The sequence below is a fragment of the Magnolia sinica genome, chromosome 17 (genome assembly GCF_029962835.1).
Source record: "Magnolia sinica isolate HGM2019 chromosome 17, MsV1, whole genome shotgun sequence".
NCBI classification, from domain to species: domain Eukaryota; kingdom Viridiplantae; phylum Streptophyta; class Magnoliopsida; order Magnoliales; family Magnoliaceae; genus Magnolia; species Magnolia sinica.
In genome coordinates this window covers 49,055,462-49,077,254 of record NC_080589.1, presented here as the reverse complement: position 1 = coordinate 49,077,254, position 21,793 = coordinate 49,055,462, and positions in this window count along the sequence as shown.

Below are 21,793 nucleotides of genomic sequence, written 5' to 3'. Positions count from 1 at the left end.
ACCATGGATTGATATAGTTGATAGTGGCACATGATGATTATATGTCATTTTTGGCTTAAAGGTTAAGCAGACTATAAACTCATGGAATTATATGCATACCACATGCCCTTGAATGTATGCCTTATCATAATTACTTAAATTCATGCATAATCATGACATACATGATGATCGAAATATCACAGTCATGCCGTATAAGATGAGTTGGATCTTGATAACGAAATGTACATTTATAATGATGACTTGGGTTATCCCTGAAAATGAACGGGACACCGGAAGTGTGGAAATAGTAGGGGATGATGTGCCCCTTGGGTTGAAAGTCCCTAAACCCCGATGCTAGCTAGGGATACCTCACCGTCTGTCTGAGTGGATATATGGGTCATGGATTTGACTCCCATTGACGAGGTCAGGTTGAGAAGAGGTGGGTCCAACCTGCTTAAGGGCTGAGGTGCAAACAGGGACCAGTCTAACCCGCCAACGAGGAAAAGCGCAAATGAGGTCCACTACTAGTATACCAAATGGAGATTGTAACCCCATTGGTGGGTAACGAGGTCAATTGCTGGTATCTGGTGCATGGGTGTCGACCACTGTGTTTTTCTGAGATATATAGTTATGATAGGACATGACAATATGATGATGATGATGTGATTACGGATGCGTGTAATACGGTTATGGCTGTGGTATAGGAGAAATGAAAATATGACTTGGTGATGCTGGTAGCATTGACTCGGAGTATTACTATGATGCATATGCATTGCATTAGGATTGTCATCATACCTTATGTACTGCACGCCTTTCACCATATATGATTTCTTCGTGGCATATTTATCCTATTTGCATGTAGGACACAGTGCACACACGTGTGTACTCACTAGGCTTTTTGCCTAAGCTTCCTATTTTCCATTTTTTCAAGTCAAGAGTGGCTTGGGAGACTTAGCTTTCTCGATGCATTGTATCTATTTTTAGATTTGGCAATGTTGACATTGTGTACCTTTTAGAAAGCATTGTACTTATGACCATCAGGATTTATAATGAAGAGTGTTACTTGGTATTTTGATCATGGATCTTCATGTTCAGGTATTTTATATATATATATATATATATTTCAGTCAAAAATCTTCCTGTGGTGTGCCGAACTTGGGACTTGGTATATGGAAGCCGAGTGCCAGATTCGGAGTGTCACAGAAGTTGCCCGTCCCCAGATTTGGGGCATGACACTTGCCCCCAAGTCTAGCGGGGCTTGTTCAATCTAGAATTTTCCTATGACATACAAGATCAAAAGGTTACCCGGGTCTTTGTATTTTAGAAGAGCATTCTGTTTGATAACCGTACTCACTTATTCCGTCAAAAGGCCTTCTTTTGTACATTTAATTTGCATTTAACCGTGCAAAGGTCCTTAAGAAGCTTGGCATAGGGAGGAATTTGCTTAATCGCATCCAACAAGGTAATGTTAATTTTTACTTATTAGAAAATCTCCAGGATGTCTTAATTCTTTGATGGGCATTTTGATGAGACTAGTCGTTGGGGTAACAGACTCACGGGCTTATGTTCATGCACCAACTCTTTGTCATGTGGGGTAAGGCTTAATCTATCATCGCTATCAAATTTATCTAAATCTGTAAGTGTGTTGGCCTTCATTAGTATTGTCTTATCTATTTCCTTACCACTTGTAATGCAAAGTTGCTACAATGTCATTGAATTCCTTGAGATGTAGATACAAGCTTTCTGAGTCAAGTCTGTGAAATTTAGGAAGAAATTAGATCACTTCCGATTTGAAATCCAAGTTACCTACATTGAGCAAAAAAAATCATACAAGATGGTGTGGTTGTTCTTGCTAGTTGTAAGTAATCTCTTAAAATTTTGACCGGGGAATGTAGTGTGCCTCGTTCTCATCATGCACCGTCCTAACCGGTGTTGTGTTCAGCATAGGAATCTCATTGAAATTCTATCCAGTTTTAACCATATTCTCCTCAAAGTATGGCTCTTGCTCAAGCATGTTTGGAGCATTCACATCCATGTTTGAGATGATTCGAGCTTACTCAGATATTTTCTAATTTGGCGGTAGATGGAGAGCCCATCGACTATACCTCATTCACTTAGAAGTCATTGTGTATGGTCCCTTACGCACTTAGGCATGAACTAAGCACAAGAAACTAAGTTCTAAACCTAGAAAATAAAATCTTACAACGAAATTAAAAATCCTACAGCAATTAGAATCAACTAAAAAAGCAATAAGACGAGGGAACAGAGTTACCGAGTTAGAGAATTAGGATTAATTATGTTATAAAAATAAAAACCAAAAAAACGATGTTAGTTTCAAAAATTTTCTATAAAAATATCTAAATATAACTAAACTTTCTAAAATTAAACTCTAAAAGCAAAACCCTAGGTTAGAACTAGAAATCAAAGCCTAACCTAAACCTAAGTATTCTCAGTGCAAATATTCCCCGACAATGACGCCAAAAACTTGATTAAATCCAAGGGTCGACAACTCCAAGTATAGAGTAGTAATGTAGTAATAACTCGATAAGACCAAGGTAGATTCAAATGGAATTTGGTGAGAATATATATAATAGAAATTGCGTTTCAAAGAGAATATCTTGAAAATGGTGTTTAAGAGAGGGGAAATATGTTAGAAATGGTGTTAGAAAGAGAGAGAGAGAGAGAGAGAGAGAGAGAGAGAGAGAGAGAGAGAGAGAGAGAGAGAGAGAGAGAATGGTGTTTATGGAAAGGGAGACAGAGCTTCTTGAAGTTATAGGAATGGGTACGTGAGAAAAATCATCTTTTATATAATAGATAAAAGGTCTATGATCTTGGGAGAAGGCTCTGCTTTTGTATAAAATGTATGATGAAAAAAATATTTTTAAATTAAAATATAATATATATACATATATAATGTTTGTTAAAACTTAGTTTTTTTTGTTGTTTGGGAGAAGGCTCTGCTTTTCAATCTTCTTAAATTTTTCAAAAGAAAAAAAAAAAAGGACCGAACCTTACCCAATCCAATCCGACTCGGTTTTCCTAACCGAGTCGAACTCGGATCGGTTCAGGCCAGCAAGTGTTCGGGTCAGTCCGAGTCAGATGACCCAGACTCATTCCCAGATCGGTCCGAGTTCAGGTTGGGCCATGTAGAATCCGGACCGAGTTGAGTTGGACCCAATCCGATCCAACTCGGTCCGATGCCCAGCTCTAACGTTGAGGGACCACGCAGCCCATGGTCATATCAAGTGACGCTTCATTGGGGAAATGCGACGTGAAGTCCTCTCATTGGCCCACTGCATCACGCTCCACGTGGCTACTGCTTCATGGCACGTGGGCAGCAGCGGATTAGGCATTACCTGAGTCACACCTTAGTGGTGTTACCCTTACCATGGGGCCTACCATTATGATTTGTTGTGTATCCATGCCTTCCATTCGTTTTTCCAACACAGATCTAAATCTCAGGTCGACGACACCTGAGTAGGGCTATTCACGAGTCAAGCTAGCTCAAATAACTCGCTCGACTCGGCTCGAGTCAACTCGGATTGACTCGGCTTGAATGGCCGACTCGGGCTGAGTCAAGCTAATTTTTTGTAGCTCGAGTTGAGTTCGAGCCGAGTTCGACCATAGGGTATTTTAACTCGACTTGACTCGAACTCAACTCGACTCGAAGCTCGAACTCAAGCTCGACTCGACTCGATTAATAATAGGTTGGTTTGGAAGGTTCGGACAAATGATGGTCTAGAAATGAGAATTCGCGAGAATATCCTGAATAAATCAATGAAAACCTTCAAGTTCTGTTTGGCAGCAGATGTAAGCCTAGGAACTCAAGATGTTGACCTGCTACGGTGGTTATTCCACAACTGCAAAGGAATCGAGGCAGAAGATGTTCTTATTAAAATGCTCGGTATAACATTGCTGGTCTCCCTAGGAAATTAGTAACATGCTGAAATGGTTTATTCAACATGCAAATCAAAATTGGAAGAGCTACTCATAGGGATTTATAAATGGGAGGAATGGTCGATCTTTGGTTGGGCGGAACACTGGTACCAAATCTGGTACATACTACTCAAATTCTGGATGGATGATGTTATTAGAGAGATCAGAGCGTACATAGGGTCAGTGGTGGGAATTGGCAGTCGAACGGATAATAGCAAAGAGCTAAGATTTGCAAGAAGCGGAATCAGAAAGAAAAAACTGCCACAATATCCAATTTTGATAGGTCTAAAGGTTGGATCCACTAAGCTAAAAGTTACGGTGGTTTAGAAGCAGAGCGAGATGTAGAAACTTGTAGGAGAAGAAGGCCTTGGTTCGCTGATGGAGATGCTCGGGAGAATGAGGAAGAAGATGTCTCGGTCTAGTACTCCGGCAGACTACGAGATCAGGAGGTGAGGAGTTGTAGGGACCCAATTTGGTGGCAGCAGGAAGGTAACATATGAAAAAGCTCGAACTCAACTCGAGGTAAGCTCAACTCGACTCGAACCACTAGCTCGACTCGAACTCGACGTGACAGCTTTGACAAAAAAACCAAGCTTCAATGTTGAGCTCGAACTCGAGTACATTATAGACAAGCCGAGCCGGGCTTGGCCCACCTAGACTCGACTCGGCTCGATGCCCACCTCTATACATGAGGAAACAGTTGTGATTGAAAGCTTGCCACTAAAAATTTCTCAAGACCCACCATAAGCAAATTAGTAATGTTTATTTCCATCTCACCCATTGATAATATCAAAAGGACCTGGATGAAGAGAAAATAAAAAGATCACCTTGATCCAAAACTTTTATGGCTTACATAAATTTTTAATGGTCATGCACCATTTTTTCCAATGGTGTGATCCAGCAGAGATTTGGATCTTCTTAAGTTTTGGTATAACTTCATGAAATTAGAATTTTAAATTTATTTTTAAAAAAAAAAAAAAAAACCAGATAAACGGTGTTGATACATAACAAACTCACCCACGTAGGCCCAAAATGGTAAGCGCAACACCCAGTAAGGTGTTACCCGGGCAACACCTAATCCGATTCCCACATGGTAGTCTTTCTCACGAAACGGATAAGAAAACGGATAAGGGAAGAGGACGCTTCTCTCTCCCTTCCTGTTGGAACCCGATTGACTGCCGAATCGTTCGCATGAAGTTCCAGCGCAAGTACACTGGGTGGGGATTACTGCCATGTTTGTGGAAAATCTACTCCGTTCATATTTTTTTCGAGCTCATTTAACGACATCCAAGAAAATATGGGGTGGATCCAAAAGTTAAGTTGGTCATGGAAGAGGAAAAAGTGGGGATTCAGTGAGAACCGTTGAAACATTCTTATGACCATTAAAGCTTTGTTTCACACTAAATTCTATATATTTTCACTTCATCCAAGTGGTAATGACCTTAGAAACGGTTTGGATGGCATATAAACATGAAGGTAAAGCCCAAGAAAGTTTCGATGGTAGGTATTTCTTTTCCAAAATTTCCCTCTCGTACGGCCAAGTTGAGTTCTTGATCCTCCTCATGTTTTATCTCTTACTTTAAAATGATCTCGCCAAACGAATAAACGGAGTAGATTTCACACAAGCACGGCAGTGTGCCTCAGCCAGCATCTTCGTGCGAAAGCTTTCCCATCAAATCCCAGTCCCACAGCACCAACCAGACGCCGATTGGCTGCTGACAGGTTGAGTCGCGAGACTGCTACTAAAGTGACGTCACCTAATTATGTGAGCCTCGCCTGATCTATGTTTTGTAGATAAGCCGTCCATCCACATGGAGATATCATTGTAGGGTAAGATCCAGAGAATGAGTCACGTCCAAAGCTCCAGTGGACCCACCACACAAAACAGTGGAGGGAGAGAGTGACCTCACCGCTTAAAAACTCCTGAAGGCTAGAAAAGTTTTAAATCAACTTGATATTTGTGTTTTCCCTTCTTTAATGTCTTTGTTAACATTTTAACAAATTGGATTTCAAAAAAACATCAAGGTGAACCTTAGAAAGGTTTCAACGGTGGGCATCAAATTTCTCACTGTTTTCTGTGGTGGGGTCCATTAAAGCTTTATATCTACCTCATTCGTTGTCTCATGCTTTAAAATGATATCTCCAAATGGTTGGACGTTGTGGATACTACACATACATCGTAGTGGCATCCACATAACTTGGTGATGTCACTTCGGTAGTGAGTCGGACTCTTCAACCTGTCACTATCTAATATGTGTCCCAACCGGACTACTGGCGTGGGTACGTGTCATGCGAAGAGGAGCGTTGACGCTCCTCAGCGTGAGTCGAGCACCGAGTTGTACCAACGGCTCCAAGGAGATGAAAGTTACATGGCCAATAATGATTTATTTATCATATCAACCCTGTTAATACATTCGGCGAGATCATTTTAGATCCTGATTCCAAAATTGAGTAATTTTGAATGCTTAAGAGGACTACACCTCCGATAGCAGTGGAGACAATGATTCTCACCATTAAAACTTTTGTAGGGCCCACCGTAACATGTACTTTCCATCCAATCTCTTCGTAAGGTCACACAGACCTAGATGAAGAGAAAATAAATAAATAAATCATATCGATCCAAAATTTTTGTGACCCCCGGAAGAGTTTCAACGGCAGGCATTCAATTACCCACTGCTTTTTAAAGTGCGGTTCATTTGATTTTTGGATGTCTTATTTTTTTAGTTTAAGCATTAAGACGAGCTCAAAAAGTGGATGGACTCATACCTCATGATGAGACCCACAAAATTTAGTGACGTCAACTGATCAGCCACATCGAAGGTGTGTGTACACCAGCCAATCCTCTTGTAGGTACGCGTCATGCGAAGATGAGGACTGACGCTCCTCGAGCTCCGAGTTGTATGAACGGTTCAAAGGAGATCAAAGTTACATGGGCCCCACAATGATGTATTTATTATATCTACACTGTTCATCTATTTTAATATATCATTTTAGAGTATTATCCAAAAAATAAATCATATCCAAAGATTATCTGGACCCCACCACAAATAGCAGCGGAGATAATGATTTTCACTGTTGAAAAAATCATAGGGCCCACCATAACATTTATTTTCCATCCAATCTGTTCATAAGGTCAAAAGGACCTGAATGAAGAAGAAAAATAAATTTCATATTGATCCAAAACCACTGTGACCCCAAAAAGGGTTTAAATGGTAGACGTTCATTAATCCTCCCTGCCTTTTGCAATGTGGTCCATTTGATAGTTAGATCCATCTTATTTTTCATCTCAAGACTTAATACGAGCTTGCCAAATTGATGGACAATTTGGATATAACACGTGTATATCGTGATCAGACCTTCAAAACTTGCTAACGTAAATACAGCCCTTATACAACTGGTGTGAGATACACCAGCCAATCGGCTTTCCTTCCCGCGCTACCTCGATTACGGACGCGGATTAGATACGGACAGGCTGAGTAGCGAGACTAGCTAAAGGAGTGGCGTAACCAAGTTCTGTCAACCCTTATTTGGAGATATTATTTTAATGCATGACAAAGAGAACGAAGCAGATCCAAAGCTTTAGTGGACCACCGTATAAAACAGCAGGGACATGGATGCCCTCGGTTGAAATTTTCCTAAGGCCCACTAATGTTTTTCTTGAAATTCAACTGACTCAAGAGTTTAAAAAAACAGACATGAAAGAAGGGAAAACTTATATATCAGATTGATCCAAAACTTTTGTTGTCTGTATAAGTTTTTAATGGTGGTGTCACTCTCCCCACTGTTTTCTGAGGTGGTATCCACTGGAACCTTCGATGTGACTCATTCTTTGGATTTTACCGTAAAATGATCTCTCTAGATGAATGGACGGCGTGGATACAAAACATGTATCACGGTGGGGCCACAGAACTTGGTGACGTCACTTCAGTAGCAGTCTCGCTACTCAACTTGTCGGTAGCCACTCCGCGCCCCTCGATTACTAATACATGATCCTTCGGCTCAGGACACGAGGTGGCTTTCCTCCCGAGGCAATGTTGCTCCGTCGCAACTAACAATCCGCGCATGTATCTCTCCATTTCGGCGCACCTGCTGGGATACTCCGATAATCAGAACCGTCCATATTCTGTATTCTATTACATATGGTCCAGCGTGAAACTCACCTATGTGAAGATGATTCTTTTTTAATTGAAAAGAAAGTTTTCAGATGATCGAATTCAATTCCGAAAATCACTGTTTATGATATTCAACAACTAGCAATTTTGATATAGTACAAATAAATTGGACGGTTCACATCGTTAGATTATCATAGCATGTGGCTAAAATTGAGTGACAAACGGTGGGATCCTGGGTCAGGATTAGAGGCAAAACGAACTGCCGATACGCACATTAGAGTAGTCCCAAGGCATCTTACCACCAAATGCATCAGTGATCAAAACTGCTGGAATGATGGGACCCTCCGTTAGATAGGAGATTACCTGGACCGATCAAAGAAAAGAATATTGCATTAATGACTATTTCTGTTGAATGTGATTATTTATTGAATGCATATCAAATCCCAACCATGGATTCCTGGTATCCAAACAAGCCCGAAATATCTATTTGGTATGATCTGTCAAACAAAGTACCGATCCTTCGACATGCCATATGAAAATAGACGACTAAAAGCAGAAGCAGCTGTTGGATTCAAAAAAAGAAAAATGATCAGGTGAGTCGGCCATGATCTCCAATTTGGAAAGCTCTAAATTACGATTCATTCATGGTGGGGCCTATCAAGTCTTCGGTCCAGATAATCCAGCTATAGCAGCAACATTTCCACAGAGTACTGATGAAAAATCTGAGCGTACTGTGCATGCTCTAGGGTTGAGTATCCTTCTATCGAATAGCGCCTGAAAAAAAAAATAGCGCATGTAAATTTCTTAGTCCTCTGTCTCTTTCATTAACCATTCCTTCTATCCATTAAAGCAAAGAAAGCTCAGTCTCCTTTCCTCGGTCGCCCTCTCTCTTTCCATCCATTAAAGCAAGGCAAGCTCAGTCTCCTTTCTTCCGTCGCCCTCTCTCCTTCCTTGCTCCTTGCAAATCTTATCTCTGATACACTAAGATGCTGCATGAATCTGCATTTGCACCTGCACCTGCACCTGCACATGACAGTCTCTCTCTCCAGTGCAGGTGCAGGTGCAGGTACAGGTAAATACCATCTTGGCTTCTCTCTGTTTATATATAACTGTACGCGTGTGACCGAAGACACGAAGATTTAGCAGCCCACACGTGCCATACAGACTTAAAGGTACAAGCATACTCTTTTTTCCCCAGGTATGATTTTCTGTTCCCATCTTTGGAATAAAGGAATAGGCAGTCTCATTTTTTGCTGTTATATAAGTAATGATGCAAGTGGGTTTTTTTTTTTTTTTTGTTTCCTTTTGTTTTGAAGTCTTTCCCATTTGAAATTTGAATATGTGCTTGTTCGGGAAGAAAAATTATGAAAATTGGGATTTGGGTTAATTATCGCTACGAAGAAGGCACTGACACATAGGATAACCACAAAACCTCCCCTCTTAATGATGGAAATTGGGATGTATACCTCTCTCTCATGCCTGCATGAAAACTTTTCCAAACGGTCTCTCTCTCTCTCATTCCCACATGAAAACTTATCCAAACCATACAAACATCAGGCCCCATGGTGAAGATTAACTGGCATCGAAGATCAGGCTGATGTGTGTGTGTGTCTATATATATATATATATATATATATTATATATATATATATATATATTCAGAATAAATTCCATTAAGGTAAAGGAGAACACTTTACAACAGGACTATTTCGGGTAGGCCCAACGACAAGATGGGAAGGGCCCACCTATCGTAAAAGCAAAAGCACAAAGAGAGGCAATGAATTAAGCAATCCTTAGATTGTCAAGGCCTACTCTATCCAGAAACATGAGGCCGCGAATATGAGAGGGCAAATCTCTCAAGGACGGGAAGCGCTTGTCCCAGAGCGCCCGCCACCGAGTTGGCCTCTCTAAGGGTGTGGGTGATACGAACATCTATTTCTGATGATAGCACGTATCCTCGCCTTCCAATACCGTATGGGCCACTAGAAGGATGCAGGGTTTAGGATGGTAGTGACCACCGTCTTGGAGTCGTTCACTACCTCTACCTTAGAGAAACCCCGCCGCACACACTCCTCAAGACCATCCAACATGGCCCTAATCTCAGCTCTCGTGTTAGACCCGAACTCGTAGGCAGAAGAGAATACAAAAAGGAATCCACCATAATAATTCCTACCAATTCCTCCACCTCCTGAGGGACCCGAATTGCCTAATGTAGAACCATCCACGTTGATCTTGATCCAACCCTGTTGAGGCTTGATCTATTTGACCACCTAGCACCTGGACATGGTGGAAGCAAGCTTAACGATCCCCAAAGCATTGAGGGTAGTCATAGTGGATAAATTGGAGGAATGCAGCAGAGGGAGGGAAGGGGCGATCAAGGCAATCCAGTGAAGGATGTTAGATATGATCGTAGAGCTAGTGGTCTTGGAGCTGTCGAACCGGCCTACGTTCCTTTCCTTCCAAAGCTTCCAGAATATGAAAATGGGAAGAAAGCCCCTCATGATGAACAAGGATCTTGACGAGGCAGGCGTGGCCCACCAGGGATTGGCCCTCCCAACTGCCGACGTTGGTGAAGGCCCTTGGACATTGAAAAGTCTACCAAAATGCTCTCAAACCCGAGAGGTTGTGGCTCCCTATGAGAAGATGTAGTCGATGGATTCCGACACAGGCATGGCGAGCAGGGCGTAACATGTGCACATTGAAGCAAGGCTCACACCTTTCCTCTGAACTCTTTCATCCATCGAGATGGTCCTGTGAATAATTTTCCAAGAGAGAAGCAAGAGTTTGGGAGGGATCTTTGAGTGCCACACCCATTTCGACCAAGATTGCGACATGGCACGCTGACGGATGCTCTTCCAGGCATGGCCAACAGTTAGCTCACCCGAAGTGGATCCCAACCAAATGCATCTATCAGCTGCGTCCGAAGTGCATATACCATCATCAATGATGTGGCGAGGACTGCCTGTGGGAGACTGAGGCTGAGGAGAGGCCGTGCAGAGCAACCAGATGGCCCGATCATCTCACTGTCCCTAGCTGGCAGGTGGATGGAGGGGGACGTTAGCATTTTCCATTCGATGAGGAGGCCCAGTCCAGACCAATCGTCAGTCCAGAATGCGTAGTCCCCCTACCTATGAGCCAACGCATTTGAGCAGCCACAACCAGGCTAAGATTGCAGATGTTTTTCCAGATTAGAGAGGCATTCGAGGACAGATTGGTGTTGCGGAAGGACTGAAAATCTGTGGCGTATTTTGAAAGCATGAAGAGGCTCCATCAACTGAATTTTACCCTGAAGTGCACGGTCCATGCCATCTTCATACAGAAGGCCCTCATGACCAACTTGAGGCTTCTCAGACCTTGTCCACCCTCTGTTTTTGGGAGAGAGCGCACTTCTCCCAGCTGATCCAATGACAACGTTTAGAATTTCCTTCCCAACCCTAGAAAAAATCTACAAAAGTCACTTCAAGATCGACCAAGATTCTAGTCGAAATTGATCAGCCTAGTTTCGAACGAAAGGTCATCATTGTGCATGGTGATGATGTCCTGCACAAGTGACACATTGTTGGGGAAGATCAGAATGCATGACAAGTCATGATGCAGTCGCATCTAGGTGTTGAGTTACCTGTTTTTCACATCGATGGCAAGATGTATCGTTTCATGTAAGCAAATTCACCATAGAGCTGTTGGGTGACCGCGGAAGCACACATAGGCGGATCTAAGATAGCAATTCAAAAGCATCAAAAGAAGAAGAAGAAGAACACAGAGATTTTAACGTAGAAAAATCCTTTTGGAAAAAAACCATGGCACAAAGCGACATATGATCACTATGAAAGCATAAATTACAAAGAGAAGGCTTACCCTATTCGAACAACATCAAATCTCACCCTTGCTACACCCTTTGAAATTCTTAGATGATTTAGAACGCCTGCACCTATTCGGAAATAGATGACGACCAAAGTAGAAATGCCATAAAACGCGAACCAACATCCATGATACGAAAACCAAAATCAGAATGAGGAAGAATAGGATATCGTGATGCAAGGAATTATACCCTAGTTCTATCTCATAATCCCGTTTACACCCACATATATAGCCTTGGGAAGAATCTCAAACGAAATCGGAAACAAATTACACAGATCGAAGGATCTGCAAAATTCTATGCGAAACAATTCGATGTCATTGAACACCCTTTGATGTCATCGACACTTAACCTTCGATGACGTCGAAGCCACCTCGATGGCATCAAATAATTACCAAAACAGTCTAGAGACAAAACATGAATTTTCTGAAAATCTTCGATTGCTCGACCCAGATTTGATGGCATCAAAGATACCGATGTCATCGAACACTCCTCGATGTTATTATCGGAAAAGGACACCAATATGGCTAGCAACCAACAAAGGAAATCCGAAAATACTCAATGGCATCAAACTTGTCATCGACGGGCTATTGATTTTATAGATTTAAGACATGTATCAACAACAATCTTCACCATGTCTTTAATCTTCAAACGAGTAGCTTCTTGTCCTCTTCTCACTCCTAGAAAAAGGTAAAAAGGCTACGGATAAAAACCGTAGCTAAAAACTTATGGCTACGGTTATTGTCCGTAGCACAACCATATCCATTGATACCATAGCGATAGATCTAAAAGTTATGGCTACGGATTAAATCCATGGCCATTTATTCCATAGCTAAAAGTAGGACTAGATCCATAGCTATAGACTGAAGTTAACAATTGCTACGGTTGACAGATCTACACCTATGGCTAATATCCATAGCCAATGCTTATTTTAAATATATATATATATATATATATTGTGTCTCTTACCGTTGTTAGTACGTTCACTGATAGATCAACTCATCTAAGCTAATATAGATAACCATGAAACTTCTCTAATCCAAGACACATGGTTTTGCAAATACAGATACAATTTCCAAATGGAGAAAGGAAAGAGCAAAGCTTCCATTGTACTGACAAGATTTAGTCCAGATGTAAATATAATTTCCAAAATACATCTAATGTGAAGCAAAGCTCTTAAAATATACCAGAGGTAATATGTTTTATCCTTAATATTCAAGTTCATGAGTTCTAATGGGGCCATTGATCTAATATAAGTGTCACTGATTGTTGGGATCTTCTCTTGATGCATTTTCCACTCCCTATCCTTGTGAGATTCCTTCACTGGATGATAGCCCCTTGCATTGTGTTGTGAATTTACCTATTTGGATACAACGAAAAGGGTTACAATTTGTTAAATTGAGACAATATGCCATAGTTATAGCTAGTATGCTAATAATGTAAGTGTTGGACATGGTTAAAGACCCATTTGAGGTCTCTAGTAAAAACATTTCGGCACACTTATATATATATATATATATATATATATATATATATATATATATATATATATATATATATGAATGAGGGCATTTTATGAAATTAATAGAATGTGTCAGCCAATTAGTAGTTGTATACCCACTGATTCCAGCGTTTTCCTAAATCTGACAAAATTTTCTGTAATGTTGTTTAATAGTTTTTGAGAAAACAAGTGGTAGAGATTGCCCTTTGAGTGTAGAAGACCATAGTCTTACAGTCAAGGAGAATGCTAATCGAATGAGGGGGGAGATAAAATTCAACACCTCTGAAGTTTGCAGTTGCAGCTACTCTAGTATCATTGTTGGTGAGGAAGGCAGTGCACACACTAGTTCCTAGCTTCTCATAAACACGGGCCTGCAATGGAAACCTACTTACTGTCTACTATAATTCCAATAACCATGTAGGATATTTACACATTTATAACATTTTACACCCTTTGTTTGTTGAGTTCTTGGGTGCTCGTGATGGGGATTTTCCCCTCATTGCAGTCATGGTTCGATGATATCAAACCAGCTTCGATTACATCGAAGCCTAACGATGTCATCGAGTATTTTCAGGATTTTTCATCCCCGATCGTTGGACAATTTTGGTCCATTTTCGATATCATCGAAGGACCTTAGATGACATCGAAGGTTTACGCAGATTCGTTTGTGGAAACGCAGATTTTACGATTTTTGTTTCCTATTCCGATTTTACTTCTTTCTAAATCTATATAAATGGGTGTATGCGGGATTGGGGTGGATTTCAGGGTATTCTAAGGTTCTATAAAGGTACTCAAAAAGGGTTTAGGGCTATCAAAGGTGTGTGAGAAAGAGAGAGAGAGAGAGAGAGAGAGAGAGAGAGAGGAAGCTTATGGAAGGGAGATTCTGCTCGTAGAGGTGATCTACTTCGCAATCCATGTCTCAGCGCTTCTTTTGTTCTCTTATTGTTTATCTACTCTTGCATGAATGAAGAAGGTTTGATCCAAGCAATGTGTGTTTGTGATTGGTTGTAACGTTCTACTTCATAGTGGATTGTTGATCTGGACAAGGTCCCATGGTTTTTACCTCTTTGAGGGTTTTCCACGTAAAAATCTCTTATGTTAGGTCGTTTGTATTTTGATTTATTTCATTGCTTTATTATCTCATAATTTTGGTGTTTTGGGGAGGCAAGATCCTAAGGTTTTTATGCAAAGCCTCCAACAAAGTGGTATCAAAGAGTTCAGGTTGATTGAACAGAGTGGGATCAGTTTTCAATTATGGAAAGTAGCTCATCAAGGATGATCAGTCTCAATGGTTCTAACTGGACCATATGGAAGGCTAAGATGGAGGACTTGATATATTGCAAGGACTTGTATACTCCAATTCTAGGCATATCAGCAAAGACAACAGATATGTCAGATGACGATTGGAAGAAGCTGGACCGTAAGGTGATAGAGTTTATTAAACAATGGTTGGACGATTCCGTATTCCACCATGTGTCTACGGAGACCTCAGCCACTAGCTTATGGCTGAAATTACAAGGGCTATATGAGAAAAAGACAGCCGGTAATAAGATTTTCCTGATAAGACGACTTGTGAATCTCAAGTTCAAAGATAGTGGTTTTGTGGCTGAGCACATGAATGAGTCAACAATATTTTGAACCAGCTCTCCGCTATGAACATGGTCCTGAATGATGAATTACAGGCTTTTCTATTGCTTAGCTCATTGCCTAATAGTTAAGAGACATTGGTGGTGTCTCTGAGTAACTCCGCGTCAGATGGAAAGGTATCCATGGAACAGGTAACTAGCTGTCTCTTCAACGAGGAGACGAGGAAGCCTCAGGGGTCTACTCAACAAGAGGTCCTTGTAACATAAGAACGGAGGAGAGGAAAGAACAGAAAGGGCGGGAAGGCTCGAGATAAATCAAGAGGCAAGTCAAGCACCATGAAGGATGTTGAATGCTGGAATTACGGCAAGAAAAGCCATTATAAGTATGAATGTCGTAAGAATAAGAACGACAATAAAGAAAAAGGAAAGGAGAAGGAAGATTAATCAGATTCCACTGCGGTCGCTTCAGATGGCGACGTTGTAATTATTCTTTCAGCAAATCACGATGTATGTCTCATGGCTACGAGTCAGGACACTAACCGGGTGATAGACTCGGGATCCTCATTTCATGTGACTCCACGCAGAGATTTCTTCACAAGCTACAAGTCAGGTGACTATGAGACCGTGAAGATGGAAAATTCTGACATATCGAATATCGTAGGAGTCGGTGATATTTGTGTGAAGACCAATGTGGGCTGCACATTGGTTCTCAAGGACGTGAAGCATATCCCAGACCTTCGCCTCAACTTGATGTCGACGGAAAGGCTGGATGATGATGGCTATGAAAGCCGATTTTTTGGTGGGCGTTGGAAGCTCATCAAGGGTTCGTTGATCGCAGCTAGAGGGAAGAAGTGTTGCACCCTTTACAAGGCAAGTGTCGGTGTGTACAAGGGTGGGTTAAACGCAGCGGAAGATTCAGCTATTGACATGTGGCACAGGCGTCTAGGCCACATGAGTGAAAAAGGGCTTCATCTACTAGGAAAGAAGTGGCTCCTTCCACACGTGGCAGGTATACCTCTCAAAACCTCTATAATTGTTTATCAGGGAAACAGCATAGAGTTTCATTTGTCATGCTTCTCATATTAATAAAGTGCATGTATTATATTTGGTTTATTCTGATGTTTGTGGTCCTATGAGGACAAAAACCTTGGGTGAGGCATTGTATTTTGTCACTTTTATAGATGATGCATCTAAGAGGGTTTGGGTTTATGCTTTGAAATCCAAGGACGAGGTCTTTAGTGTGTTTAAATTGTTTCATGCTATAGTCGAGAGAGAGACAAGCAGAACATTAAAGTGCATCTGCACTAATAATGGTGGTGAATACATTGGTGACTTTCATGAGTATTGTAAGTCCCTAGGTATATGGCATGAACAGACAATTCCTAAGACCCCCCAGCATAATGGTGTGGCTGAGCGAATGAATCCCACCATTGTAGAGAGAATCAGATGCATGTTATCTCATGCAAAGTTACCCAAGATGTTCTGGAGAGAAGCAATACACATGGCAGTGTATTTGATAAACAGGTCTACATCAACTCCATTGAATAGAAAAGTAGCTAAGAAGGTGTGGACTGGACAAGATCCATCGTATAGTCATCTCAAGGTGTTGGATGTGGGGTATCTGTTCACGTACCAAAAGACAAGAGGTCCAAGCTTGATACGAAGATCAGGCAACGTGTGTTCTTGGGGTACGATGATGAAAAGTTCGGTTACAAATTGTGGAATCCGACCGAGAAGAAGCTTGTCAGGAGCAGAGATGTGGTTTTCTTTAAAGAATAATGTATTGAAGACATACGTAAGCCAGAAAAGAACCAGCATAGTTCAAGTGAGCTAGAGGACATGGATCCAGTTATTCCTCCCATAGTGCCTGATGACGGGGGATTATAGCAAGGTGCAGAGAATGAAGGAGTTCCTATAGAAGATAGACCGGGGGAGCAGCCCCCACTTAATCCACCTGTTGAGCCAGAAGTGAGGAGGTCATCTAGGGACAGACAGTCATCAAAGAGGTACTCGCCGCATGAGTACATTATGCTCACTGATGGGAGAGAGCCAAAAGATTATTCTAAGGCCCTAACCAACGATCATAAGAGGGAGTGATTGAAAGTTATGTAAAAGGAGATGAAATCCTTGCATAAGAACCACACCTATGATATGGTGAAATTGCCTAATGACAAGAAAGCTTTGAGCAACAAATGGGTGTTCAGAAAGAAGATTGAACAGAAGAATTCATAAATGAGGTTCAAGGCCAGACTTGTGGTGAAAGGGTTTGGTCAGAGGAAAGACATAGACTTCGAGGAGATATTCTCACCAATGGTGAAGATGGCATCTATACGGGTGTTGCTTGGGTTAGCAGCTAGCATGAATCTTGAGATAGAGCAGTTAGATGTTAAAATTGCCTTTCTCCATAGTGACCTGGAAAAAGAGATATACATGCACCAACTAGAGGGGTTCAAAGTCAAGGGCAAAAAGCATATGGTGTTTATGATGAGGAAGAGCTTGTATGGGCTGAAACAAGCTCCAAGGCAATGGTATAAGAAGTTCGACTCGTTTATGTTAAAGCATGGGTATAACAGAACGGAGTCGGACCACTGTGTGTTGACGCGCAAGTTCTCAGATGGTGATTTCTTAGTTCTGCTGTTATATATTGATGACATGCTCATCATGGGAAAAAACATCAAGAAGATTGATAGGCTGAAACAGGAGTTGGGCAAGTCGTTCGCGATGAAAGACTTAGGCCCAGCTCAGCAGATCCTAGGAATGGAGATAACCCATAATAGAAGCAGCAGGAAACTTTAGCTGTCACGAGAGCGGTATATTGAGAAAGTCCTAGAGCGGTTCAATATGAATGTAGCGAAACCGGCCAATATTTCACTAGATGGTCACTTCAGATTGAGTGACAAGCAGTGTCCTAAGACGAAGGCAGAGGTAGATGAGATGAAGAAGATACCCTACACGTCAGCGATAAGAAGTTTGATGTATATTATGGTGTGTACACGTCCAAACATAGCATATGCGGTTGGTGTTGTCAGCCGGTACCTGATCAATCCTGGCAAAGAGCATTGGGCAATGGTGAAATGGATATTGTGGTATCTAAAAGGCTCATCCAGGTTAAGCACATGCTATAGTGATGAAAAACCTATGTTAGAGAGCTACACAGATGCAAATATGGTAAGTAACATAAACTCTAGGAAGTCTACATCGAGGTCCATGTTCACTTTTGTAGGGGGAGCGGTCTCTTGGCAGAGCAAGCTATAGAAGGTCGTAGCATTATCGATGAGAGAGGTCGAGTACATTGCGATCACAGAGGCATGTAAAGAGATGCTTTGGAAGAAGAGGTTTCTACAGGAACTTAGCCTGAAGTAAGAGCAGCATGTGGTCTATTATGATAGCCAAAGTGTTATACACTTAAGCAAGAATCTAAGTCAGCACTCCAAGTCGAAGCACTAGAGATTCAGTATCACTGGATCAAGGATACTTTGGAACAGAAGATTTTACAGCTTGAGAAGGTCCACTAGACGATAACGGGTCAGACATGATGACCAAGGCATTAGTCAAGGGCAAGTTTAAGGTTTGTAGAAACCTGGCTGGCTTGAAGAATGCGAATTCTTCCTGAGTTGAAAAGGGAGAGGTTTTATGGGAATTTTCTCCTCATTGCAGTCATGGTTCGATGATATCGAACCAACTTCGATGACATCAAAGCCTGACGATGTCATCGAGTATTTTTGGAATTTTTCACCCCTGGTCACTGGATAGTTTTGGTCCGTTTTCAATACAATCGAAGAACCTTAGATGACATTGAAGGTTGTCATCGAAAGTTTACGCAAATTCATTTGTGTAAACACAGATTCTGCAATTTTTATTTTCTATTCCGATTTTACTTCTTTATAAATCTATATAAAGGGGTGTATGTGGGATTGGGGTAGATTCCAGGGCATTCTAAGGTTCCCTAAAGGTACTCAAAAAGGGTTTAGGGCTATCAAAGGCGTGAGAGAGAGAGAGAGAAAGCTTGTGGAAGGGAGATTCTACTCGCAGAGGTGATCTACTTTGTAGTCCACGTCTCAGCGCTTCTACATTCTCGTGATCGGTGAGATCTCTCCGTTTTTCTTTTGTTCTCTTATTGTTTATCCACTCCTGTGTGAGTGAAGAAGGTTTGATCCAAGCAGTGTGTGCTTGTGATCGATTATAACGTTTTACTTCATAGTGGATTGTTGATCTGGACAAGGTCCCGTGGTTTTTACCTCTTTGAGGGTTTTCCACTTAAAAATCTCTTGTGTTGTGTAGTTTGTGCTTTGATTTATTTCATTGCTTTATTATCCCATAATTCTGGTGTTTTTGGGAGGCGAGATCCTAAGGTTTTTGTGCAACGCCTCCAACAGCTCGAACAAAAAAATAAAATCAATCACCCATGAGATCGAGATCGATAGTGGGCTTAAGATGTAAGTAATCCATTATGTAGGGCCCACCTTAGATGTGGACCTTTAATCATTAGGGGCCGAACCTTTAATATGGAACATCCATTATATGGGGCCCATCTTGATTTGGGTCATCCATCATGTGGGGCCCACCTTCAATGTTATTGTTCATCATTTAGGGCCACATTCAATATCCACAGCCTCTCATGTGGAGCCCACCTTTGATATGGACTGTCCATTGTGTGGGCCCCACCTTCAATGAGGGTCATCCACCATGGGGCAGTGTTGAATGCAAATCGTTCATCACCAGGGGTGCACCTTTGATGTGGGCAATCCATTAATTACGTATCGTGTGGGTATAACCTTTGATGGACCACCCATTATGTGGGGCCTCTTTTGTCACGGACCATCCATCACATGGAAAGAGATAGGGAAAAAAAAGTTAAAAAGCAAGAAAAATAACTAATTAATTTAAAATTATGCTTACAAAACTAACATAAGTTTAAAAAAAGTTACTTATTTGAATAGTATCAAATGTTTACTTTTTCTACTTATGAAAAAAAAAACTCTATTTTAGAAATCCAACTAAAATAAAAAGCTGCAAGAGTTCCGTCCAAATCCAAATCAAAGATGACGCATTAAGGGCATGAAAGCCTCTAAGAACATCACCCGCTTTTGTTGTGTCCTGTTACCTTTTACCTCCTCTTATTTCTTATGGTGGTAAACTTCATCATGCATTGGCGCTAAAGATCAATGGTCGGCCGAATATTCATGTATTGATATATGAGCATTAGATGATGCATTTGCTATGAGTTATACCTACTGGCGAAGATGACCCAAAGCATCCTTTCCTTCTTATTAGTGTGCTGACACCTTTTGGCTGAGCTACCAAAACTAATGTCTCTAATACAATAGCCTTCTCTAAGAAAAATTTCAACAAACTCATTTCATCCTTGAGCCCTCTAAAACCATTTATTTTTATCACCTTCAGATAATGAAGAGTAATCTCTGGAGTCTCCACTCTTGGGTTTTGGATTGCGAAATCACATAGATATGGATCTAGGATAACAATCCAAGAGCACCAAGCAAACACAAGAGAACACAAAGATTTAACGTGGAAAACTTTTTTGGGAAAAAACCACAGCACAAAGTGACAGATCTTCACTACAAAAGCAGAAATTACAAAGAGCAAAGACTTACCCGATTGAAACAAGCTTGAATCTCACCCTTGTTACACCCTTTGTAAACCTTAGAACCCTTTTAGAAAGCCTTAGAATCCCTTAAAATAATACCTCCCAATCCCATTTACACCCACATATATAGTTTTAAGAAGAATCCTAAACAAAATCGGAAAGAATCATAAACGAAATCGGAAACAAATCACTTTTGCAGCTGCCCGAAAAATCTGCGCAGAATCTGATTAGATTTAATACATCAAATACAACATCCACTTTCCGCATTCTCATGGCCTAGATGTCTATTCGAGAGAATTCGTGGTTGGTGGTATACGAAAGCTTCAAATTCGCATCGAAAGTATTTAAAAAGAGAGAGAGAGAGAGAGAGAGAGAGAGAATAAATAAGTTGTAAAGAAGATTGTATTCAAAATGAGATTGACTAAACTAAAAAGCACATCCTAGCCATGCATTAGGTGGGCCCCATGATTCTTTGATGAAATCGAAGCCTGAAGAGGTGATCGATGTTGCAGGAATGATAATCACTAATTGTCAATTGGGTTTTCCATGACCCTTACCATGTTGTTTTTAGGTAGTATCCATGGGTTCCCATATGGACTCATTTTATAGCTGCATTCATGGCCATTATACCAACACCCCAGTGTGCAGATGACTAGGCACATATACAAAACAATGTACATCTGTGGCCCACCTAATGAATTGATTGGCCTGATTTTTGCATCAGGTCAATCCATCCAGCACTTGTTCCTCCTCGGACAGATTGTTACGCAAGTCTAGTCCCACTTGGGAGCGCTTTGTGGGGTATCCCTCCTCCATCATCTTTTGGTGGAAGAAATGTCACGTCCTAGATTTGGTAACCGGACTCATAAGGAACCCGATGGCCGGTTCTGGCCGCAACAGCCTCCGTAGTACCCCATTCTTGGCTCCTGAGGCAGGTTCCGATCCTAGAATCATATAAAGAGGATTTTCATAATAGTATAATCATTCCAATACGAGCATACCCAAGATCACAACAAGTATATCTGAGAATAACAATGGGCACACATCACAAAATCCACTAAGAATTTGAACTTTTACAAGTTTACATCAGGCCCAAAAGGACATACATCAAATAATAGGAAAAGAGAGAGAAATCAGCAACACTGGATTCCTCAAGCTCAACTCTACTCCGCGCTCTGCCTCTACGACGCCTGTCTAGGATCACCTGCACGCATCAAT